General features: G+C 45.6%; 1 protein-coding gene across 1 annotated transcript in view; it reads right to left on the minus strand.

The window, feature by feature from the left end:
* Positions 1-26480, minus strand: part of LOC135460988 (zinc finger protein 551-like) — a 72008-nt gene that overhangs the window by 40804 nt on the left and 4724 nt on the right. The window lies entirely within an intron of this gene.

Consider the following 26480-nt stretch of genomic DNA (forward strand, 5'->3'; position numbering starts at 1 on the left):
GCAGCATTTTCAGTGTCACAACACCTCTGCCTTTCCCCATCAATCTTATAACTCAGAGATGCTCTAGGATGGATTTGCACCCTGGATTGAAGCTCCCAGCTTGGACTGAAATCTCAGGGACACTTCCAAGTGTCCTTATGATGGCATGGGATGAAGGGAGATGCAGCTCCTTCCCTGGCTCCACTGACAGCATTGCCCAGAGACGGGCACTGGGGACAGCGTCACCCTGAGCCAGCTGTGCCCCCTGCCAGAGCCCCCAGGGCCGGGCAGCTGCTCCCAGCCCTGTGCTCTGCAGAGGGAACTGGGCCCGGGGCTGCAGAGCTGCCCCACGGCTCTGCTGCAGCTCTGCCTGCACAGGAGAGGCTGCACGCCTTGGAGCCCCGACCCTGAGGGCAGAGGCTTGGCTGGGGGACAGGAGGGAGGGGGCTTGTTCAGAGGGAGGGGCTGGTAGAGGGAATCCTGTGGGCATCTCTCAACTCTCCCTGCCACAGCATTGCTGGGTTTTTTTTTTCCTCTCCTTGCCTTCTCTTCTCTCTGCTTCCTGCAGATTTCCCTGCTGGAGATTTTTCCCTGTGCCTGATCTCTCCCTGCCAGCACTCAAAGACCCCAAATCTCTGTGCACTCTCCTTGGCCCTACAGAACCCTGCCTGTTTGCAGGACCCTAGCTGGGGGCAGGTTCTGTTTGCAGCTTGGAGAAAGGACAGCTCAGACTGAGCCTGATGGCTCCAACAAAGGTGATGCTGGTGCTGTCCATGGGCAGAGTGGCTGCTGGTGCTGTCCATGGGCAGAGTGGCTGAAAGTACATTAGGGATCTTCTGTGAACCTATGGATCACTAAAAGTAACAGTTTGGATGTCTCAGGCACTTGTCAAAATTCAAAATAAATATTTCATAATCAGGCTTTAATATTTATCCCCCCTCCCTGCCATTCTCCAATAGTACGAAAATGAATACAAAGTCTTAGGAAATTTCCTCATCTTAATAAATGCCCTTGTCTTATAAATATTCCATGACTGATCAGAAATCCTCAGCATGTCAGAGCTTCATGAGCATTTCACCTCCCCTGCACTGGAAATACTCAGAGTTGTACTCACAGAGTCTGTAGGCATTGGGATGTTCCAGCTTTAGGAGATGGCTCCAGGAGCTGCAGCTGCATTGTCCTGCAGCCAGAGGTTCCTGTGCCAAGGGCTGGCAGTGATTCTGCCCCAGGCACTTTTCAGCACCTTCCCAGCCCTGACTGATTGAAGCTCTCTGTGCCTCTGTGCTGTGCCCAGGGTGGCTGCAGGCAGTGCCCCAGCCCTGCTGGGCTGGCAGAAGAGCTGCTCATCAAGACAAATGTGCTTTTGAAGCTCTTCTTGGTTACCAGGAGCTGCGTCTGTGCCAGGAGCCCAGCCCAGCTCTTTGGCACAGACACAGCACAAAAACTTTAATGAGCCTCTGGCGCTTTGTGGTCTGGCCCTGAACATCAGTCCCTGAGAGGGAGCTGAAGAAATCTCTCCAGAACTCCAAGTCAGAATCCAACTCCAAAGTTTCTTGGACTTTTAATGGGTCCCATTGAGGGACATGACTGAGAAAGTGTCCCCAGGCCCCAGGCAGAGCAGAGAACGGCAGGCAGTGATGACAAGGGGGGACAAAGAGAAGCCAAGTCTTGGTGCCCTGGGGCACAGCAGCAGGGTCTGTGCCACCAAGGGCTGTGAGGAGACACCTTGTCCTGAGGCCCTGGGGCCTCCTGGCACAGCTCCAGCCAGGCTGGGCACTGTCAGCCCCTTGTCCTGCCCTCAGCATCCCCCCCTAGCCCACATCCCAGTGGCCTAAAGGATCTGCTGGAAGGAGTCCCTAGGGAGCCTTGCTCAGGAATGGCTCTGGGGGCTCCTGAATGCTCCCTGCAGGGACTGCAGGTTTTTCAAAGGACTTTGGGTTTGGCTTTTTTCTTAGAGTCTCTGAGAAGTTTGTGCAATCCTAGTCTTCAATAATCTGCTGTAATTAGTCCCTGGAGAGACTCTGTCAGTAACAACACTCAGTGGGGCTCATTAATGCTTCAGGGTACTTCAGTTATTTTAAGGTACTTGGTGTTTCCCTTTGGATACAGACTCTATGAGAAATATTGTGCAGTCACAGCCTCCAATTATCTCATTTAATTAGTCCTTTGAGAGCCTTTATCAGTAAAGACACCCAGTGGGCCTTTAATGCTTCAAGGTACTTCAGTTATTTTAAGGTATTTGGTGTTGCCCTTTTGATACAGAATCTGTGAGAGGTTTGTGCAATCATGGCCCCAATTATCTGCTTTAAGGAGTCCCTTGAGAGCTTTGTACTGACACTCAGCGGGGCTCATTAATACTTTGAGATACTCAAGGTTTTTAAGGTACTTTGGATGTTCCTTTCCACTCTGAATATCTGAGAAGTGTTTTTTCCAATTCTGGCCTCCAATTCTCTCCTCCAAGGAGTCCATGAGGAGCCTGAGTTTGGGATGGACCTCAGTGGAAGCCATTCATGCTTTGAGACACTTTGGGTGTTTTCTCTGGCTTTAACTCCTGGCAAGGTTTGTGCAATCTCCTTTCAGGCCCTGAGGTTCCATGGCTGAGCTCCAAACGCACCACGGGGCTCATTAGGATCAACAAGTCCTGACAAACCATGGCTCTGCCTTTATTTCCCTCTGGTCTAGTTCTGTTCAGCAGGAAGATTTCCTTTTGCAATTTTGGGGAAATATTTCAAATATCTTCTACGAAATATGTATTCCTATCTTAAAGGGTGTCCTTTTTGTTGTTCTTATCATACAAGAAGTGATTGCAGCATTCTGATTGTTATTGATCCATGATCTCTCCTAAGGAGGTCTGGCCAGGTCAGTGAAGTTGTACCTTGAGAGCTGACCCAGTGGACAACCTTGCCTCACATTACCCAACCCCGTGTGAGAAACTATTTTCACATGCAAAAATATAAATACTTGATTAAGATCTTATCAAAATACAACAGAACACCGAATAAAGAAAAGAATACAGCACCAGGAGCAAATGAGTCACATATGCTCATCTAAAAAATGGATGTTCTGTCTTTTATACCTCTAGCCTGTCCCAAAGTCTTTTCAGTCAACTTCTTCTTCACTGTCCAATGGTGGAGATCACTGTCTTACCCCTTGACTAGAGTTCAGGCGCTGCCAGTAACAAGCCGACCCTCCCAAATGCCCCAGCTATTGAGGCCATCCTGTGATAACAATGCAAGGGAAAGGGGAAGGATAATTATACATCTACAAAACTTCTCTTAACATATATTTAATATTCACTCCTTAATTGTGAGAGTCAACCACAGGATTACTCATCCATAACAAGGCTCCCTTTTCCTTTTCTAAAAATCATTTTGCTGGAACAATTAAGTCAAAACTTCTCTCGCTTGCTTGAATGAGTCATACCAGCATCTGTTGTTGCGGGCAAGGACAATGGGAACAGGTGAAAAAAATCGCAGGTTTTCCTTAGACACACTTAATTGGAATGGGCGAAAGGGCATCACAGAGGTCCAGTATGGCCTTGATACCCATCTACCCTGCCTATGTGGCTGCTATCCATAGTCAGTGTATCTTAGGGGTGACTACAGAGGCCAACTCGGTCCTGCCCTCCAGTCCCTGTTGAATTAAAAGACAGTTGAGGAATTATAGAGGTCTGGTCTGGCCTTTTGTCCTACCTTACCATGCCTACGGGTTTGCTACCCAGAGCAGGGCTATGGAGCCTTCTTGTTAGCAAACAAAGGAGTCAACCTGGTCTTGCCCTCTTCTTTTGTCTTATTTTCTTAAAGAAGCTGTCCCATTACCTTTTTCAGTTCCTTGTGTACTTCCCCTCAACAGATGCTGGTAATTATCACCCATGAAAACAGGAAGACAGTTATCAAGCTTCTTGGTAGAAGCTTGACTCTAATTTTTGGGCATCTTGGTGTTTTTCTGGTTGTCTTTCAGTCTCTGCTTGAGAGTCAATCTTGTTTCACCTGGCCTGGATGTTACAGTCCACTCTTTGGGTTCTTCTACTGGGCCTTTGATTCTGTTGCCATGAGTCCATCCCCTCTCTGCAGTTCACATGACTGATTCTGTGGTGAGCAGTACCTGAAAGGACCTTCCACTGAGGAGTTAGAGGCTGATCTCTCCATGACTTGATCATCACCCAATCCCCAGGATTAATATTATGGATTCTGAAATCCATGGTGGTAGTTTGAGGAATCGCCCCTTTATGTCTTAGCCCTTCCAAAGTTTGTGCTATAGACATCACTTATTTCTTGACATTGGCTTCCCCTTCCTCATTGTTGGCAACCTTCTGGGGTGAGGTCAGGAAGGGTAACCCAAACATAATTTCATAGGGTGAGACCCCCAGATCTGACTGGGGTTGGGTTCTAATTCTTAATAAGGCCAAAGGGAGACATTTTACCCATGACATTTGGGTTTATATATCCATTCAATACCATGTTCTCTGGCCCAGGTGTGGATAAGGCTTTTCTTGAAATGGCTCCCGTTGTCTGACTCAGTTCTCTCGGGGGTGCCATGTCTCCACACTACTTGCTTTTCCAGGCCCAGGATGGTGTTCTGGGCAGTGCTGTGAGACACAGAGTAGGTTTCCAACCATCCAGTGGTGGCTTCCACCATGGTCAGCACGTAGCACTTACCTTGGCAAGTCTGGGGCAGTGTGATGTAGTCAATCTGCCAGGCCTCCCCATACTTGTACTTGGACCACCGCCCACTGTACCATAGGGGCTTCACTCTGCTTGGCCTGCTTGATGGCAGCACATGTCTCACAGTCATGGATAACCTGAGAAATACTGCCCATGGTTAAATCCACCCCTTGGTCTTGTGCCTACTTGTAGGTAGTATCTCTACCCTGATGGCCTGAGGCATCATGGGCCCATCGAGCTAGGAATAACTCTCCCCTGTGTTCCCAATATAAGTCTACCTTGGACACCTCTATCTTTGCAGCCTGGTCAACCTGCTCATTGTTTGGTGCTCCTCATGGGCTCTACTTTTGGGGACATGGGCATGTACATGGCAGACCTACACAGGTAGCCTCCCTACCCTGGTAGAAATGTCTTTTCACTCTTCAGCAGCCCAAACTGGTTTTCCTCTATGCTGCCAGTAAGCCTCTTTCCACCTCTCCAGCCATCCCCACAGACCATTGGCTACCATCCAGGAATCAGTACAAAGGTAGATATTTGGCCATTTCTCACTTCCTGCAATGTCCAGGGCCTGCTGAACGGTTTTGAGTTCTGCAAATTGACTTGATCCACCTTCTTCTTCAATGGCCTCTGCGACCTGTCATGTGGGGCTTCATATGGCTGCTTTCCACTTCCAGTTCATCCCTACAATGCGACAAGAACCGTCAGTGAAAAGAGTATAGCGTGTTTCCTCTGGTGGAAGTTGGTTATATGGAGTAACTTCTTCAGCCCATGTCACCAGTTCTTGTTCTCCATCTGTGACACCAAAATGTTCACCTTCAGGCCAATTTGTAATTACCTGCAAAATCCCAAGGCAAATCAGTTTACCTGTACAGGCACACTGAGTGATAGTACCAATCCACTTGCTCCATGTAGCACTGGTGGCATGGTGAGTGGAAGGAACCTCGCCTTTTAACATCCACCCCAGCACCGGTAGTTGGGGTGCCAGGAGGAGTTGTGATTCTGTACCAATCACCTCTGAGACAGCTTGGACTCCTTCACAGGCAGCCAAGAATTCTTTCTCTATTGGGGTGTGGTTGGCTTCAGACCCTCTGTAGCTTCAACTCCAAAATCCCAGTGGTCGGCCTTGAGTCTCTCCAGGCACTTTCTGCCAAAGGCTCCAGGACAAGCCATGGTTCCTGGCTGCAGAGTAGAGCACGTTCTTCACATCTGGTCCCATCCTGACTGGGCCAAGGGCTACTGCATGAGCAATCTCCTGCTTAATCTGGGCAAAGGCTTGTTGCTGCTCAGGGCCCCACTGGAAATCGTTCTTCTTATAGTTGACCAGGTAAAAATGGCTGACAATCGGACTGTACTCAGGAATGTCCCTTTTCCAAAAGCCTATGGCACCAAAGCTTGAGTCTCTTTCTTATTGGTGGGTGGAGACATTGCTGTGGTCTTGTTGATGACATCTGTAGGAATCTGATGCCGTCCATCTCACCACTTTACTCCTAGGAACTGAATCTCATGATCTGGTCCCTTTACTTTGCTCTGTTTGATGGTGAAACCAGCTCCCAAGCCGTCTGGGATTATTTTCTTTCCTTTCTCAAACTCTTCCACAGCTGTGTTCCCCCACACAATGATGCCATCAATATACTGTAGGTGTTCTGGAGCCTACCCTTTCCTAGTGCAGTCTGGATCAGTCTATGGCAGATGGTGGGGCTGTGCTTCCACCCGTGGGGCAATCGGTTCCAGGTATACTGCACGCTCCTCCAGGTGAAGGCAAAATGAGACCTGCATTCTGCTGCCAGAGGAATGGAGAAAAATGCATTAGCAATGTCTATAGTGGCGTACCACTTCACTGCCTTGTCCTCCAGCTTGTACTGGAACTCTAATATGTCTGGCATGGCGGCACTCAGTGGTGGAGTCACTTCATTCAAGCCACGATAGTCCACAGCCAATCGCCCTTCTTTGTCAGACTTGTGAACAGGCCAGATTGGACTGATGAAGGGTGAGTTGGTCTTGATGACCACCCCTTGGCTCTCCAGCTCACGGAAAATTTTGTGGACTGGAATCACGGCATCTTGATTCATCCAATACTGCCAGCGGTGCACTGTTGAGGTGGCAATCAACACTTGTTGCTCTTCCGCCTTCAGAAGACCTACTGCAGATGGGCTTTCTGATAATCCAGGCAAAGTGTTCAACTGCTTAATGTCCTCTGCCTCTACAGCAACTATGCCAAAAGCCCATCTGAGACTCTTGGGTCCTTGTAGTAGCCGTTCAGGAGGAAATCTATGCCCAGAATGAACGGGGCCTCTGGGCAAATCACAATAGTATGTTTTTTCCACTCTTTCCCAGTCAGGCTCACCTCGGCTTCCAACAGGGTCAATTGCTCTGATCCCCCTGTCACCCCTGGCAATGAAACAGGTTCTGCCCCCACATGTCCCAATGGTATTAGGGTACACTGCATGCCAGTATCAACTAAAGCATTTTACTTTTGTGGTTCTGATGTGCCAGGCCATCATATCCACACCATCCAGAAGATCTGGTTTTCCCATGCCTCTCCCTGGCTAGAGGCAGGACTTCTCTAACCCTGGGTATACATGGTAGAGGTACCTTCAAGGGGATCTGACAGATCATGCTCAGCAGCTCGGTCATGGGAGGCTGAGGCTACCTTCACTTTACTGGAGTTCCCTTGGTTAGTGTTTCCCTCCTTGAGTTGACACACCCGTGCTGCCAGGACAGAAGCGGGTTTTCCATCCCACCTTTCCATGTCTTCCCCATGGTCATGCAGAAAAAACCACAGGTCAGCCTGTGGGGTGTACCCTCTCTCTAGCTGGGGAATGTTGGGCTCTGAGTCTGGGACTCGTGACTCTCACTGGTGCCATGTGGGAACTGTTTCTCCTTACCTCCTCCCTCATCTCTTCTCTGAGTTCTTGGTCCACGGCAGAGACATGAGCCTGCATCAGGCCACTGATCATACTTTCATAATTTCTAAGCTTTTTGGCCACAGAACCCACTATCTCTTGGTTGGTGTCGGCAATAATCGTTGCAATAAAGGTGGTGTATTGAGATGGCCCCAGATTTGCCAGGCTCCACAACATTTGCTCTTTGCACCTGACCTTGTCAGAGTCATTGTCATGCTGTCCATCCCTCCCAAAGAGTTACCTCCAATAGTGCCACTTCTCTCAGCTGTTGGTTCCGTTCCTCAAGAGTCTTCCAGCTCATTCTATGGTGCTGGTCGTGCATTATTTCCCTGTGAACAAACCTCTCTCTGACACTGTTACCGAGAAAATATGGGCCTTTGTCGGGGTCGAGCCATTTGTCGGTGAGGGGAGACTCAGACACTCAATATGAGTGATAAGCAAATTCCGTTTATTGAAGAGAGCATCAGACACTTATACAGCGAGTAATAAGCTTATGAATATTCTGTAAGCTAAGCAATCTATTGGTTAAACTATACTATCAACTCTTTCTCATTCCTTAGGGGTTACATCTCTTTTTTCTCATGTCGCTTTCACTGTTTGTTATCCTACCACAGCTAGGCCCAAGGACACTGTTATCTTGCAGGTGCAGGACTTGGAATTAGCCGCAGTTTTTGTACTTTTCCAGTCCTTAGCAGCTAAATTCCCAACATCTCCCCTGTTTTTATTAAAAAAAAAAAAAAAAAAAATTCTATGGGCTAACTGTGTTACATTTTTTTACAACACAAAAATAAACAATTTTAATAACTAAACAATATTTTTAGCTAGTAAAGTTCGTTTCTTATAAGGGATTTAAGCTAGGAAAACAAACTAAAAAGGTTATCACTAATTATAAAATATGCTATACAACCAATATAAAAAAAAATTCTATGTGCTATAAAGCTCAAACAAAACTCAGGTGTGCTAATATAATTCATAAAAATAAGCTAAAGAAAGTTTACTTTCTATTTTTAAACAGCAGATTCTGATTGTCTTTAACTAAAGTTTTTCGAATGTTTATAACAACACTCTACACACAAGTCATAAAACAAATGCCTATCGTAAAAGCATAAATCTAACATTACTTAAACTTAATAGCACTTAAAACACTTAAAGTATTTAAATTTAACAGAACTTAAACTTAATAGAACGTAACTGACTTTAAATTTTATACAACTTAAACCCAATATAATTCAAACTTAACAGAATCTAACTTATCTTAAACCTAATATAATTTAATCTCAACAGAAAACTTAACAAAACTTAACCTCAACAGTATTTAACATTTAATGGCACTTTATACACAATTTAACTTAAACTACTTAGTAACAAATAAAACTTACTATAAAAATAGAATATAGCATTTACTATAACTTACTTACAGGCCTGATTCTAAAATACTAAACTAAAACAACTTTCTTCACATGTTTGCTGCAGCATTTTTATACTTAAATACACTTGAACATAAGAAGTTTGTTAAAGGTATACCTGTAAAAAATTCTTTTAAATTCAGTGTTTGCTTTTACCTCCACCACATTCAAACAAGGCTTAAAAACCACAAAAAACACACTCATCACATATTGGAATATGAATCCCAATATAACAAGTTAGATTGTGCCTGGGTCAGTGTGACCCTCGCTGCTGAGTCAAAGGCGGCTATTGCAGCAGGGCACTGGTGCCCAGGCTTGTCAGGAACTCCGTTTACCTCAGGAGAGAGAGCTTCTGGCGATGGTGAAGAGAAGAAGGAGAGGGTTCTGCTGGAGGGTTATATCCAGATGTTTATTCCGTGGTTACAGAGGTCTGAAGCGGGGCAACTCCTCCAACAGAATCGAGGCCGCATGGTCTCATTAACCTTTTAAGCTCCGGGACAGGGGAAGGCGAGGGGACAGGTGAGCTACCAACCAGGTGAAAGGGGCAGGGTCTCAAGGGACTAGGGACACCTATCCAATGTCCCCCAGGCCTGAGGTACCAACCACTCGACGCCTTGCTGTTATGTTAGCCTGATTGACAGGACACACTCAGCAAGAGGCGAGGGGGAAGGGAGAAGGCATAGGCACACCTGGGAAGGGACCCGGAAGTTTAAAACAGGACATTGCAACACACCGCAACAATCACATCCTACTTATACAATTACCTTGATACAAATTTAACATTTTCAAATTTTTCAAAACATAATTTCAGAGTTTGATGTTCTACTGATTAAAGTCTGTGCTTCTAGTATTTAGAGTCTATGTCAATACCGGTGACCCCAAGACAGCACAACGAATACTTGTGAGCCAAATCGGCCGAAATTTGACTCCCGCATTCACTGCGCTGATTTCTCTTTCACAGTATCTTCTAAGAAAAACAAAAGGGTTCTTCTAACTTAGGTGGTAAACACTGGCGCAATGGTCTTTGGTGTCGTTTGTTTTTTTTCTAAGACTGAAGCTTTTGCCGGATGCGGGACAGAGGGAGAAGCGCTCCCTCTTGAAAAGCGCTCCGGTCCCGCGGCGCTTGTGTCAGAGGGGGCAGGGGCGACCCCCCGGCGCTGGGCTCTTTGTTGCTTGCGCTGCGGACACCGCTGCACCCGTGGCTGTGCGGGTCACTTTCCCCGCGGCCACTCGGTTCGCCCCGTGGCCGCCGTTGCTCCCGCCGCTGCGCCCATGCCGAGATTGGAGTGGCACAGCCCTGCAGGCGTCCCGAGCCGCGGCTGCTGCCACCATTGCAGCAGGGTTGCTGATTTATTATGTGTATACTTGCAGCCCCACAATGCACGTTTTTGCAAGTCTACATGCAGCAATCTAGGAAATTTTCTTCCCAAGTCAACAGTCTATAGTCCCCGCTTTTCTAAAAAGCATTTAAAAGGATTATATGCCGTTTGTCCCTGTATTACCTTTTAACTTGTCATTGATTTAGCGCGCTGCAGCCTTTCCAAGCCTTTCCAGGATTTCGACGGCATTCAGTCAGCTGGGCTCTCCTGTTGAGGTCGCCAGGGCACCGAAGCTCACTCTTTCGCCCACTCTTTCGCCTTTCTCCAGGTCTCCTATATAGGGTCGCCTAAGGCAGGGCCGCTTTTTGTGCCTCCCGGGCTGCGTCGGGACTGACACCCAAATACTGCACCGACCGTGGCTCGCAGGGGTCCATAAGGTCGCTGTTCGGGCGCCATTTGTTACAGAGAAAAAATGAGGCCTTTGTCGGGGTCGAGCCATTTGTCGGTGAGGGGAGACTCAGACACTCAATATGAGTGATAAGCAAATTCCGTTTATTGAAGAGAGCATCAGACACTTATACAGCGAGTAATAAGCTTATGAATATTCTGTAAGCTAAGCAATCTATTGGTTAAACTATACTATCAACTCTTTCTCATTCCTTAGGGGTTACATCTCTTTTTTCTCATGTCGCTTTCACTGTTTGTTATCCTACCACAGCTAGGCCCAAGGACACTGTTATCTTGCAGGTGCAGGACTTGGAATTAGCCGCAGTTTTTGTACTTTTCCAGTCCTTAGCAGCTAAATTCCCAACATCTCCCCTGTTTTTATTAAAAAAAAAAAAAAAAAAAATTCTATGGGCTAACTGTGTTACATTTTTTTACAACACAAAAATAAACAATTTTAATAACTAAACAATATTTTTAGCTAGTAAGGTTCTTTTCTTATAAGGGATTTAAGCTAGGAAAACAAACTAAAAAGGTTATCACTAATTATAAAATATGCTATACAACCAATATAAAAAAAAATTCTATGTGCTATAAAGCTCAAACAAAACTCAGGTGTGCTAATATAATTCATAAAAATAAGCTAAAGAAAGTTTACTTTCTATTTTTAAACAGCAGATTCTGATTGTCTTTAACTAAAGTTTTTCGAATGTTTATAACAACACTCTACACACAAGTCATAAAACAAATGCCTATCGTAAAAGCATAAATCTAACATTACTTAAACTTAATAGCACTTAAAACACTTAAAGTATTTAAATTTAACAGAACTTAAACTTAATAGAACGTAACTGACTTTAAATTTTATACAACTTAAACCCAATATAATTCAAACTTAACAGAATCTAACTTATCTTAAACCTAATATAATTTAATCTCAACAGAAAACTTAACAAAACTTAACCTCAACAGTATTTAACATTTAATGGCACTTTATACACAATTTAACTTAAACTACTTAGTAACAAATAAAACTTACTATAAAAATAGAATATAGCATTTACTATAACTTACTTACAGGCCTGATTCTAAAATACTAAACTAAAACAACTTTCTTCACATGTTTGCTGCAGCATTTTTATACTTAAATACACTTGAACATAAGAAGTTTGTTAAAGGTATACCTGTAAAAAATTCTTTTAAATTCAGTGTTTGCTTTTACCTCCACCACATTCAAACAAGGCTTAAAAACCACAAAAAACACACTCATCACATATTGGAATATGAATCCCAATATAACAAGTTAGATTGTGCCTGGGTCAGTGTGACCCTCGCTGCTGAGTCAAAGGCGGCTATTGCAGCAGGGCACTGGTGCCCAGGCTTGTCAGGAACTCCGTTTACCTCAGGAGAGAGAGCTTCTGGCGATGGTGAAGAGAAGAAGGAGAGGGTTCTGCTGGAGGGTTATATCCAGATGTTTATTCCGTGGTTACAGAGGTCTGAAGCGGGGCAACTCCTCCAACAGAATCGAGGCCGCATGGTCTCATTAACCTTTTAAGCTCCGGGACAGGGGAAGGCGAGGGGACAGGTGAGCTACCAACCAGGTGAAAGGGGCAGGGTCTCAAGGGACTAGGGACACCTATCCAATGTCCCCCAGGCCTGAGGTACCAACCACTCGACGCCTTGCTGTTATGTTAGCCTGATTGACAGGACACACTCAGCAAGAGGCGAGGGGAAGGGAGAAGGCATAGGCACACCTGGGAAGGGACCCGGAAGTTTAAAACAGGACATTGCAACACACCGCAACAATCACATCCTACTTATACAATTACCTTGATACAAATTTAACATTTTCAAATTTTTCAAAACATAATTTCAGAGTTTGATGTTCTACTGATTAAAGTCTGTGCTTCTAGTATTTAGAGTCTATGTCAATACCGGTGACCCCAAGACAGCACAACGAATACTTGTGAGCCAAATCGGCCGAAATTTGACTCCCGCATTCACTGCGCTGATTTCTCTTTCACAGTATCTTCTAAGAAAAACAAAAGGGTTCTTCTAACTTAGGTGGTAAACACTGGCGCAATGGTCTTTGGTGTCGTTTGTTTTTTTTCTAAGACTGAAGCTTTTGCCGGATGCGGGACAGAGGGAGAAGCGCTCCCTCTTGAAAAGCGCTCCGGTCCCGCGGCGCTTGTGTCAGAGGGGGCGGGGGCGACCCCCCGGCGCTGGGCTCTTTGTTGCTTGCGCTGCGGACACCGCTGCACCCGTGGCTGTGCGGGTCGCTTTCCCCGCGGCCACTCGGTTCGCCCCGTGGCCGCCGTTGCTCCCGCCGCTGTGCCCATGCCGAGATTGGAGTGGCACAGCCCTGCAGGCGTCCCGAGCCGCGGCTGCTGCCACCATTGCAGCAGGGTTGCTGATTTATTATGTGTATACTTGCAGCCCCACAATGCACGTTTTTGCAAGTCTACATGCAGCAATCTAGGAAATTTTCTTCCCAAGTCAACAGTCTATAGTCCCCGCTTTTCTAAAAAGCATTTAAAAGGATTATATGCCGTTTGTCCCTGTATTACCTTTTAACTTGTCATTGATTTAGCGCGCTGCAGCCTTTCCAAGCCTTTCCAGGATTTCGACGGCATTCAGTCAGCTGGGCTCTCCTGTTGAGGTCGCCAGGGCACCGAAGCTCACTCTTTCACCCACTCTTTCGCCTTTCTCCAGGTCTCCTATATAGGGTCGCCTAAGGCAGGGACGCTTTTTGTGCCTCCCGGGCTGCGTCGGGACTGACACCCAAATACTGCACCGACCGTGGCTCGCAGGGGTCCATAAGGTCGCTGTTCGGGCGCCATTTGTTACAGAGAAAAAATGAGGCCTTTGTCGGGGTCGAGCCATTTGTCGGTGAGGGGAGACTCAGACACTCAATATGAGTGATAAGCAAATTCCGTTTATTGAAGAGAGCATCAGACACTTATACAGCGAGTAATAAGCTTATGAATATTCTGTAAGCTAAGCAATCTATTGGTTAAACTATACTATCAACTCTTTCTCATTCCTTAGGGGTTACATCTCTTTTTTCTCATGTCGCTTTCACTGTTTGTTATCCTACCACAGCTAGGCCCAAGGACACTGTTATCTTGCAGGTGCAGGACTTGGAATTAGCCGCAGTTTTTGTACTTTTCCAGTCCTTAGCAGCTAAATTCCCAACATGACACTTATTAAAATCTGATATCAGAAGGAAAGGGACCCTGGCTCCCTCACAAAAATCTGATTGATACCTGAGTCCTGAGTCGAGGGTCCCAGATTCCTTGCCTCACCACCATCCAGCTGGACGCCTGTACCCATAAGATCCCAGATCCGAAGTAACCAGGTTGTATAAGCCTCATGTCCCCGTCGTACAATGTCTTTGTGCAGATTACAGAGTCTTTCGTACATTTGGGACTCGGTGATGATCTCAACCACTGGCTCTTCCGTGGGTTGTGAGGACTCTCCCCTATCTGGGTGCTCTGCTGTCATCTTAGATCTCCTTGTTTCTACAGGGGCAACTGCTGCTGGCTGTGTCTGCCTTTGCAGGTCAGCTGGAACCTGGACAGTTGTAACATCTGTGAGTTCTGCTGCTGCACTATTAGACTCTCCCTCTTTGAGGCAGGGGGAGGGCTTCTTACCAGCTGGGGAAGTGTATTTCTTCAGCATCTGGCCCATCTCATGTATCTCCTTCACCAGACCCCCCATATTATCTGGGTAGTTCACATCTGGAGTGGGCTGTGGGGCAGGGTCAGGCTCTGGAGCACCACCATCCCTAGACTCTGGTGGCGTGTTAGGTTCTGGGGCAGGTGTTAGCATGGTTATTCAGGTTAGTCTCCCCTTCTCTCTAAATGCTAAATAGAGCACACCTATCAGCAACACCAGCCACTGTATGATATCACTAATACTTAGAGTTGATCTAAACCCTTCAAAAAGTGGTTGGGCAGACGCAAAGAGGTGGTTTAAGGGTTGGGAGAAGATTTCACCCCATGTCATTTCCTTACAGCAGGTGCCATTATTAAAATAACCTGAAAAACATACAATTAGTGTGTGATGGCTGTGAATCCATGTGCCTGCTTTCCAGAGGAATTTAAAAATCCATTAATTCCTCACCTTATTCACCCATCAAACAAACTGGATAACAGACTTAGTAGCCTTGGTTATAGGACTCATGTTTAGATAAGGGTCTACAAATGGGAGAAATACAGCCATGATCATGTGTCACCCAAACCAGGGCAAGCTGGACCACATGGTGTTGCTTAATGAAATTTCTATAGCTGCACACAAAAAATTAGATTACTCAAGAACTGTTCTTCCCTTTTTGTTTCTGTGCCCTCGAGCTGCACATTGGGCGCCAAAATCTTTCTTGGTTTGGAAAGACAGGAGTCTGCTAAGGAAGCCAGGAGCCTCCACTGAAATGGAGAATGTAAACCCTCCCCACTCCTCTGAATTGCTATAAATTTTAAATTGAGGGGCTCTCATGCAAAAATATGGAAGCAGGAAATAACACTTCTTTAATAGCGGAAGGAAAAAAATAAAAGGATAAAATAAACAATGCAGTAAACTGGAACAACACTGACAGAGTCAGAACCCAACCTGACACCCTGTGGGGTGTTGGTAGCAGTCCAATTGGAAATGTAGCTGCAGTCCTCCTGAAGTATCAGGTGTGGTTCTGTTGGAGCGAGGGGAATCTGTAGAGAAGGATGTATTCTTCCTCTGAAGATCCAGTAGAAGAAGAGACAGCTGCTGTTCCTCTGGGGAATCCAGTGGATAAAGCCGTGCTGGTGTCTCAAAATCTTCTGGATTATATCTGGGTAGCGATGCTTGGCTCCTCCCTCTGGGTGGAGCATCTCATAATGGGATGTTATAGTTCTTATCAGTCATACAGTGACATTCAATAGTCTGTTATCAGCAGATGTCCCCTCCTGATGGAGGTGTGAATGTGGTCACTCCAAGAGAGAGATAAAGCAAACTGCCCACTTGACCAAAGGTAATCTGTCATACAGATGGTAATGGAAAACAACTTGCATTGCAATCTTCAACAGCCATGCCGTGCCTCTTAGTGACAAACCTGCCCTCCCCAAATGCCCCAACCACCAAGGCCATTACAAGGGGAGAGGAAAGAGGACTATGGGAGACAGATGACAATAACATCACTACACATCTTAACATACACATAATATCTATCTCCTCATTGTGAGACCCAACTATGACATTACTTATCTGTAACACTGTGCAATAGTGGAGCCTTGTTCCTACTAGACCTGGCAATGTCCCAGTGGCACCTGTGTCCCATGAGGCCCCACTTGGTCACAGCAGAGCCTTGGCTTAACAACTGACCCTTGTTTCCTTGAGATTCCATTTGTGAAAAAAACATTCACTCTCCTGTGAAAATGTACAAAGTTTAATAAAAGCTTAATTGGAGACCAGGACCATGGAGCAAAGGTTATTATGGCCAGGTGCATCTTGGCACTCAGCCAGGAGGACCCTGTTACCTTCGGGGATCCCCCTGAAGCACCTTTCCCCTTACATCAACCTGTTGCATATTCATAGACCCTCATGCATATCCATAAACTACTTTACATATTCCAGGAAAGATTTTACATGGCCCCTCCTTGGGTCTGCCTTTTCAGAGCATGTGTGTTTCTTGGCTGTGGTTTTGGCTCCTTCTCTTTATCCCCTCCAGTTTTTGGGCCTTGGTCCACTCTGCGTTCACACGGTGAGTGCTGATAGTTGGCAGATCTGTCCAGGTGTCCTCATCCTGTGTGCATTGGATGTTATCCAATCCAAGCAGGCACTTTAACACAAGCAGCTATTCCACTAAGCTTAATTAACAACAGAAATAAGAACGATATCTTTACAAAAAAGTTACTTGAACATCACACATATAAAATCCATTTTAATATTTGCAAAAAGCCAATATTATGATATTTATCTATAACATGGTGAAGGAGCCCTGGCCCAGGCTCTGGCCCTGGGGGACACGGGGACCCTGCCGGAGGGTCCCTGTCCCCCTCTGTGCCACTCCCAGGGCCCCGGCCCCCCGTCCCCGTGTCAGGCTCTGGGGTCATCTTGTGGAACATCCTCTGGGGGAGGCTGCGGGGCCAGGGGCAGGGGGATCCGGGGGGACAGGGGACCCCGCTGTGCATGAGCAGGGTTGGACTGTGTCGCAGACATTTCTTCATAGAAATCCTTTCTTTGGGATTTGTCCTTTTTCTGGGAAGCAAAGGGCCCCAGAAGAAGAATGTAAACAAATTGTTATCGGCTGTTGTGAGATGTGGCAGGTGATCCTGTGATTGGCTCATTTTGCATGTTTCCAACTAAGGGCCAACCAAAGGAGCAGCGCAGGGGAGATTCCTTGAACACAGAACTTTGTTATTCATTCTTTCTATTCTATTCTTAGCATAGCTGCTCTCTGCAACTTCTCTTCTTATTCTTTTTAGTATAGTTATAATGTATTATATATCTTATATCAATAAATCAAGCCTTCTGAACAAGGAACAAGATTCTCGTCCTTCTCTCACCACAGTGACCATCTAAGGTCGCTGTAATAGGACTGCTCTGGGGGGAACTGTGGAGAGCTTTAATGTGGAGAGCTTTATTAATAGTTGGTTAGCTGAGAAAGGCCATGCTGACATATTGCCACTGGTCAAGCTGAGAAATCAGCAGTCAGCAAGCTGAAAGGAGATGTCAGCAGCTTGCAATCAGTGGCCTTGCTGCAACATGGAGAAAGGGAGTAGAGATTAGTCCTGAATATCTCCTAAGAATATGTAGAAAGTATCAAAAGTAGGACCATAGGAATGTAAAAGTAGGTGTAACTGCTGATATGTAACTAACCAATCCTGAGCTCAACTTTTGCAATATGCATGAAGTTAATTACGAACTGTATTTAACCCGCTGTGCTGATCAATAAAATTGGGCCTGTGATGATCAACTGGATGTCCTGGTCTCCTTCTGTCGACAAATGGTGGAGAATGCGGGCAACAACGCTGTGAGCACCGCTGCGGGCAACGATGCGGCAACGTTGAACCCCTGTCCTTTTTTCTCGGATTACAAAGAAAAAAGGGAACTCGCCACGGTCCGGAAGTTGGGTGGGGGTCCTTGCAGCGGGACGGTGCTGGATTATTTACAAAGACTGGATTATTTATAAAAAGCACCCTTGAGGTTCACATCCGTGACTCAAGCCACCTACGTGCCGCCGAAGCCTGGGAGCTGCTACAAGTGCGCACTGAATAGGTATGCATAGGCAAGCGGCATATGATTTATTCTCCTCATATTTAGAAAAGCGAGGGGTAAAAGAGATAGATTTAAAAAAGGAATTACCGGGTTAGCTTATGGTCATTCTATAGGTATGTTTACTAACCCACATACAGTACATGAGCTTTCAGAGTGGAAAAATTTTGGAGAGGTGTTAATGGACTCTGTGTTAGATGGGGATAAATCAGCTAAAAAGTTTGGGAAATTATGGCGGGTGGTGTATAATGCATTGCTTCAGCAGGTCTCTGAGAGAAAGGCAGCAGAAAGGGCTACAGAAGCTCATAAGAGGAATATAGGATATGGTCGTGAGGATGATCCCTTGGCACCTTCTGTAACTAAGATACTTATGCCTAAAAATCCCCAGCATAGTGGTGTTGAGGACATGCCTTTAGAAAGTGCGGAACCGTCTGCGCCTCCCTTGTCTGAGGGGGAAGGCGAGCCGGGTGGGGGAGGTAAAAGCAAGCCAGCTTTGCCTCCACTGCCGGCTTCAGGCGGGTCGGATGGTGGGGGGGGCAAGCCAGCTCTGCCTCTGCCGCCGGCTTTGCCTCTGCCACTACCCCCGAGCAGGCCGGCTCCGGTTACAGCTCCAGCGGGGGGGCCCCTTCCCCCGCGCGAGCCGGCTCTGCTCAAGCGTGCTCCGGTTACATCTCCAGCGGGAGGGGGGCTCCTTCCCCCGCGCGCGCCGGCTTTGCCTGAGCAAGCTCCGGTTGCAGCTGCGGGGGGGCCGCTTCCCCCGCGTGAGCCAGCCTCTGCTTCACTGCCTTCCCAATGCAAAAACTTGGCGCCTGCACTAAAATGCCAGCAGCATAGCACCTCCAAAGAGCCAGCTCCCATCCCAGGGGCACACCGTGATCTATGGGGGGAAATGGCTAAACAAAGGAGGGAGGCTTGGTCTGCTTTGGCAAAAGAGGTGATGCAAATGGGAGATAGTGAAGCCGTAGAAATAGCTTCTAGTCTTGCATGTCCGGTTACTTATACACCACAATATGATGCACAGGGGAATTTAATGCATAATGTGGCAGCATATTCTGCCTTAGATTGGAAGTTGTTAGCTCAGCTACGTTCTACAGTTAGTCAGTTTGGTGTAAAAAGTGAACCTGTTAAGCAAATGTTAGATTATCTCTTTAACACTCAGATTTTATGCCCAAATGATTTAAAAGGGATAGTGCGTTTAATATTTACTCAGCATCAACAATTATTGTTTAATGCACATTGGCAAGCATTAGTAAATGAGTCAGTTGCTGTACAACGGGCTCCGGGAGATCCATTGCATGGAGTGACAGTGGATGAATTTATGGGATTAGGAGCATTTCTGCGTACAGAGGCACAGATGATATTGGGACCAGATAAGCTTAGAGAGGCTATGAGATTGGTGCGTACAGCGATAGATATGGTTAAAGAGCCAGGGGGATTACCAATTTATATGGGTATTAAGCAAGGTAGAGAAGAATCATTTGGAAATTTTATCGATAGGGCGGCTGCTGCTATAGACCGGGCCGGTGTGGCAGACTTTCTTAAGGGGGCGATATTGAAGCAGTGTGCCCTTCAAAATAGTAATCCAGCAACCCAAAGAGCATTATCTACTTTGGGAGCAAATTGGACCATTGAGGAAGCATTAGAGCGAATGGCATTAATGCCAACTGCTTCGCAGGCATTTCTAGTAGATGCTATAAAGGAGTTAGGATTGGGGTTACAAAAGCAGGCAGAGTCTAATCAGAATCAGGTGTTAGCTGCTCAGAATCAGGTGTTAGCTGCTCTTGCTCCTCTCCGAAGTGGCTCACTGGCATTCACGCAAGGAGGTTCAAAGCCATTTCTCAAGTGTTACCGGTGCGGCTCTGAGGGACACACACGCCGAGCCTGCAGAGCAACTGGTGTATGGTGTCAACACTGCCGATCCAGCTCCCACAACACCACAGCTTGTAGACGGCGGTCGGGAAACTGTCAGCAGAGCGCGTTTCACGGGGGCCGCACCCAGACACAAGTAGCTGCCGTGACATCAGAGACACCAGCACCAGCTGCCGCGACATCGCAGCCACCTCCTGTCTGCAACCCGCAGCAACAGGGAGCCTCGGTTTGGACTTATCAGCCGCAATAGAAATAATAATAATGACTAATCTTCCTGAGAAAATACCAACTGGAGTAAAGGGTCCTCTTATATTAAATGGACAAACATGTGGAGCATTATTATTAGGACGCTCTTCTATAACTATGTTGGGATTATTTGTTTTGCCTGGAGTTATTGATGCAGACTTTACAGGGGAAATACAAATCATGGCTTACACCCTCTATCCTCCAATTAAAATTACAAAAGGACAACGTATTGCACAATTGATACCACTATCACAAATGACCTCTGGAATACAACCATTTACTGAACAAGCACGGGATGAAAAAGGTTTTGGCTCCACTGGTGTTACACTTTTAACTGTGGATTTACAAAACAGACCAAAGCAAAAGGTCACAGTTACTTATGGGCATCAAAGCATAACCCTTTATGGATTATTGGATACAGGAGCAGATACCAGCATTATTTCTCCAGAGGCATGGCCACAGCATTGGCCTCTATTCCCATCAGCAAACATGCTCACCGGAGTAGGAGGATTTACATTGGCAAGCAGGTCGCCTTCTTTGTCTGTGTCCATTGAGGATCAACAAATATCTGCTGTGTTTTCAATTGTGCAACTGCCTCCTACAGTCTCCTGCCTAATTGGAAGGGACATTTTAACACAACTGGGAGTGGTGTTAACTAATCAGCACCCTTTGGGGTAATTGCCATTGCTTGGACTTTCCCCATTCCACTCACCTGGAAAACAGATACACCGGTGATGGTTAAGCAATGGCCTCTAAAAGGGGAAAGCCTTATGCATGCTCATGAATTAGTGGAGGAACAATATTCAAAGGGACATTTACGACTTTCCACGAGCCCCTGGAATACACCTATTTTTGTGATCAAAAAGAAATCAGGGAAATATCGTTTAATACATGATTTGCGGGCTGTAAATGATCAAATGGAACCTATGGGGGCCTTACAGCCTGGTCTTCCTAATCCAGCTATGATTCCAGAACACTGGCCACTCTTAATCATCAACTTAAGGGACTGTTTCTTCACCATTGCCCTGCATCCTAATGATGCAAAAAGATTTGCCTTTACTTTACCAGCAATAAATCGTGGAGAACCAGATAAAAGATTTGAATGGATTTGTTTGCCACAGGGCATGCGGAATTCCCCGACTTTATGTCAGCTTTATGTTGATGCAGCATTGCAGCCATTACGTCGCAGATGGCCAGCTACTATAATATATCATTATATGGACAATATCTTGTTTGCACAGCAACAACCATTTTCCTCTTTGCAGATTGACATTATTAGAAATACTCTTGCTTCATATTCACTTGATATTGCTTCAGAGAAAATTCAAACTACACAGCCCTGGAAATATTTGGGATGGACTTTGATGGATCAAAAAGTGATACCTCAAAAATTGGAGTTACAACTGGACATTAAGACTCTACATGATGCACAGAAATTACTGGGGGACTTACAATGGCTAAAGCCTATTGTGGGAATACCGAATCATTTGTTAGAAACCCTGCGGCCTTTGTTGAAGGGTGTTGACCCTACTACTCCTGTATGCCTGACGCAGGAGCATCGTCTTGCCTTGCAACAAATCAGTGACTGTGTACAACAGGGGTACGTGTCTCGTCAACAACTCGACCACCCTATTGACCTTACTATCTGGAATAGCCCTTGCCACCTGCTTGGTGCTCTCTCTCAACAACAGGAGAAAACGGGGGAGATACGGGTGTTGGAATGGTTGTCTCCACCATTACAGCATAAGAAAACAATACGTTCAAAAATTGAACAATTGGCTGCATTAATTAAAAAAGGACGTCTCAGAATTCTTGAAGTGGATGGTAGAGAACCTGCTACCATTAGACTACCTATGGAAAAAGAAACCTTGGACTGGTACCTGATTAACTCAAAGGATTTACAGGAAGCATTATTGACATCATCTGCAAAAGTGGATACCAGCAAATTAGTGCCTAGAGTTTTGCAATGGATGACAGAATGGAACTGGATTACTCGACCCTTGAGAGAAGAATGCCCTATAGAAGGAGCTGTTACAGCCTTTACCGATGCAGGAAAGAAGTCAAGGCATGCTGCTGTCACTTGGCAAGAAAAAGGACAATGGAAACATCAAATCATCACAGCAGACCCTGCGGATAGTTTACAAACTTTGGAATTGTTGGCAGTAGTATGGGCAGTATCCAACTTACAGGGACCTTTAAATGTGGTTACAGACTCTATGTATGTTGCAGGAGTAGCCAAACGAATAGAGGAAGCAGCAATTAAGGAAGTGAATAATAAACGATTGTATGAGTTGTTGGTACAATTAAGGAAAGCTCTACGGGAAAGAAATGCAGCGTATTCTGTGATTCATATCAGGAGCCATAAATGGTCTGAAGGTTTAGGAGAAGGAAATGAACGTGCAGATAAATTGGTTACTCTACCCATTGATAACTCTTGTCCTATTGATAAGCATACATTGGCCAGAGAAGCACATAGTAGATATCATCAAAATGCAAAAGGATTAGCAAAACAATTTGAATTGAGTTTGTCAGAAGCCAAAGCTATTGTTAGAGAATGTCCAACATGTAGTTATCACAATAGTGGAATAGGTTTAGGCATTGGAGTCAATCCTCGGGGTTTAGAAATAAATGAGAAATGGCAAATGGATGTTACACGTATTGCCAGATTTGGTAAAGTCAAATGTGTGCACGTCACTATAGACACGTATAGTCATTATATATGGGCTACAGCTCAAGCAGGAGAGAAAGCTGTACATGTTATCAGACACCTGTTAAGTTGCTTTGCTGTCATGGGAGTTCCAAAAAGTATTAAAACAGATAATGCTCCGGCTTATGTGAGTGCTAGAGTTCAAAAATTTCTGAATCAGTGGTCGGTTAAGCATGTGACAGGTATTCCACACTCCCCTACCGGACAGGCAATAGTGGAAAGAGCAAACGGTACCCTTAAGCAATATATTGAAAAACATCAGGATTTGAGAGATCCACAAGCATGTCTGGCTAAGGTGTTGTATGTAATTAATCATTTATGTATTTTTGGGGAAGATAATATCCCTCCTGCAATTAAACATCATCCAAGGTCAGGTCAGGAAAGTACTAAGGAAACAGAGGTCTGGGTTAGGTATAAGAACCCCAGTACAGGATTATGGGAAAAACCTGCAAAAGTGTTATATTGGGGTCGGGGATATCTTTGTGTTTCTTCACCTACAGGGCCTCTGTGGGTGCCTGCTAAGTGGACTAAACCTGTTTCTGATGCAGCACTTAGTGGACCATCTCACGGAGGAGGACAGGGAACGACTGAAGAAGAAACTGCTTTTGATCCTATGACCGCTACTGATACAGCTGAAGGGATACTCGAGAGTGGAGCATATAGCACTATCACACTACTGTTGGACAATCCAGGAACTGATTGATTTTGCTGAATCATTATCAACTTTTCGTTTAACAAATCCAGCAAAAGAACATTGCTATGCTTGTCGCGATCCACATTGTGCTGCTTGGATAGCTCTGCTTTGTGGGGGTTGTGATAGAATTTTTTGGTTAGAACAATCATTAGTGTGTGATTTATGGTGTCACCCTTGTCATTTTGAGTACTGGAGGAGTGAGAATTGGCAACATGAATTAAGAAGACAAACAGGGTTAAATGCGTATGAAGCCCTACGTCTTTATGAGTCTCCTGAACAAAAAATTCTTGCTTATTATCGATGGGAAATACAATGTTTTGAGAAGAGAATTAAGATTCAAAGTAAATCGCGCATAATCTCTGTAAGGTGTAGAAAAGTAGTACCTTTAACACAGTGCTCAGTTGTAGGACCCTTCCCGGGGAATCCTGAAAGTGCATTAGACTACTGCATCAAAGAATTGCAGAAATTAAGTTTGCAAGTAGCAGAACCAGTAAAAATAGGAGCAGCAAGTTTGAAGATAGATAAGAAAAAGAAGGCAAAAAAGGGAAAAGTTGATTTGCCTTCAAGCTTATCTCACAAAAAATGAGGTTTGCTCTTGTTATATTGCTCAATGCTGTAATAGGTGAAGCAGTAGAAATAACACGTTTTAGTCAGCCAAGAAAAAATTTATGGGTAACACTTGCTAACCAAATTAACCAATCATCACTTTGTCTTAGTCTTGGAGGAGTCACTAACCCATTTCGAACGTGCCTGGTGGGACTTCCGGTATGGTCTCCTGGAGAATTTTGCAGTTTGATAAAAAATCAGACCTTATGTATGCTTAGCATGTCAAACATCAAATTGCCAGAGCAACAAGGATATACTGCAGGTCAGAGTGATGGCTATCGTCAATGTTTACTGATCCAATCACTCAACACCTCTTTGCATTCTCCTCCTGAGGAACTGGACCTTTTTGGCAGTACAAACGCCAGTTTGTCTAACACTACAGCTGGTGGATGGTTTAGCTTTAAGTCTTCAAACCAACCAAAAGAAACATGGGCCACCCTAGATTCATTCCTGAATTTGAGTGAAATCTCTCCACAGCATTACAGTAAATGTAACAGCACAAAAATCACTGCACCAATGAAATTACCCACGGGAATATTTTTAATTTGCGGAGACAGGGCGTGGAATGGCATACCAGCTAGACCACAGGGTGGACCCTGTTATTTGGGTAAACTGTCATTGTTTCATCCTAATGTGTCCTTGCTAATGCAGCTGAGTCAAAATTCAAACAGAAAGAGACGTAGCATACATGACTTAGACTGCAGCTCGATAGGAGATCCACAATTTTGGGGCACATTCAAACAAGTGGTTGTTTCAACTATCTTGCCGGGAGGATCTGCCAATAAGGCTATGAATTTAGCAAAGCAATTAGGGTGCTGGGCAAAGAGTGAACTGAACAAGACATCACAAATCCTAGACGTGCTAACCACAGATGTGCAGAGTGTTAACCATGCTGTTTTGCAAAATAGAGCTGCCATAGACTTTTTGCTTTTAGCACAAGGACATGGATGTGAAGAATTTGAGGGAATGTGTTGCATGAATCTGTCTGACCATTCGGTGTCCATTCACAGTAAGATAAAAGAACTACAACAGGGACTTCACAATCTGAAGGAAGAAGAAGGTTTAGGAATCGACGAATGGCTTAAAAGCTTAGGACTTGGACCGTGGCTAAGAAACCTTGTGATCTATGCTATAGGACTGCTGGGTGTAATTTTACTGTTTTTGCTGATTTTGCCTTGTGTTTTTAATTGCATTCAAAACATGGTCAGCCGTACAATAGCAAAAACCTGGCAAGCTAATTTCCTTGCACAAGAAGAAAACGGGGGAAATGTGGAGAGCTTTAATGTGGAGAGCTTTATTAATAGTTGGTTAGCTGAGAAAGGCCATGCTGACATATTGCCACTGGTCAAGCTGAGAAATCAGCAGTCAGCAAGCTGAAAGGAGATGTCAGCAGCTTGCAATCAGTGGCCTTGCTGCAACATGGAGAAAGGGAGTAGAGATTAGTCCTGAATATCTCCTAAGAATATGTAGAAAGTATCAAAAGTAGGACCATAGGAATGTAAAAGTAGGTGTAACTGCTGATATGTAACTAACCAATCCTGAGCTCAACTTTTGCAATATGCATGAAGTTAATTACGAACTGTATTTAACCCGCTGTGCTGATCAATAAAATTGGGCCTGTGATGATCAACTGGATGTCCTGGTCTCCTTCCGTCGACAGGGAACTGTGAGGGGGGCCCGGGCAGAGTGACCTCCCCAGGGACCTCACACAGCCCCTGTGATGTCACACAGCCCTTCTGATATCACACAGCCTCCTGTGATGTCGCAGCCCACTCTGGGATATCACATCACACCCTTGTGATGTCTCAGAGCCAGCTCTGCGGTATCACTCTGTGATGTCATACAGCTGTGCTGTGATGTCACAGAAGACTCTGTGATGTCAAAAAGTCACCAAGTGATGTCATTGTCTGTTCTGTGGTGTCACAGCCAGATCTCTGTTGTCAAAAAATCCTTTCTGTAGTGTCATACTGGCATTCTGTAATGTCACAGCACACACTTTGACCTTACAGGCTTCTCTATGATGTCATACAGCCATGCCATGATGTCAAAGCCTTCTCTGTGATGTCACAGAATCCCCTCTATGATGGTGTAGCTGCTTGATGACCTCACACAAAAAAGTCTGTGATGTCATAGCCCAATCTGTGACCTCACACAACCCACTCTGCGCTGTCACACAGCTCTTTGCTGACATCACAGCTGCTCTGTGCCTCTATGACACAGCCACAGAGAAGCTGCTGTGACACAGCCCCCTCTGGGACATCCCACAGCCACTGCCAGTGCTGAGCCCCTGTGAGCTCTGTCTGTACCCTGCTGGTGTCCCTGAGGGGCCCTGGCAGTGCCCCAGCCCTGTTGGGCTGTGCACAGGAGCTGCTCCTGGCCAGAGCTGTCTCTCTGCAGC

This window comes from Zonotrichia leucophrys, unplaced genomic scaffold (assembly GCF_028769735.1).
Source record: "Zonotrichia leucophrys gambelii isolate GWCS_2022_RI unplaced genomic scaffold, RI_Zleu_2.0 Scaffold_144_113797, whole genome shotgun sequence".
Lineage (NCBI taxonomy): Eukaryota > Metazoa > Chordata > Aves > Passeriformes > Passerellidae > Zonotrichia > Zonotrichia leucophrys.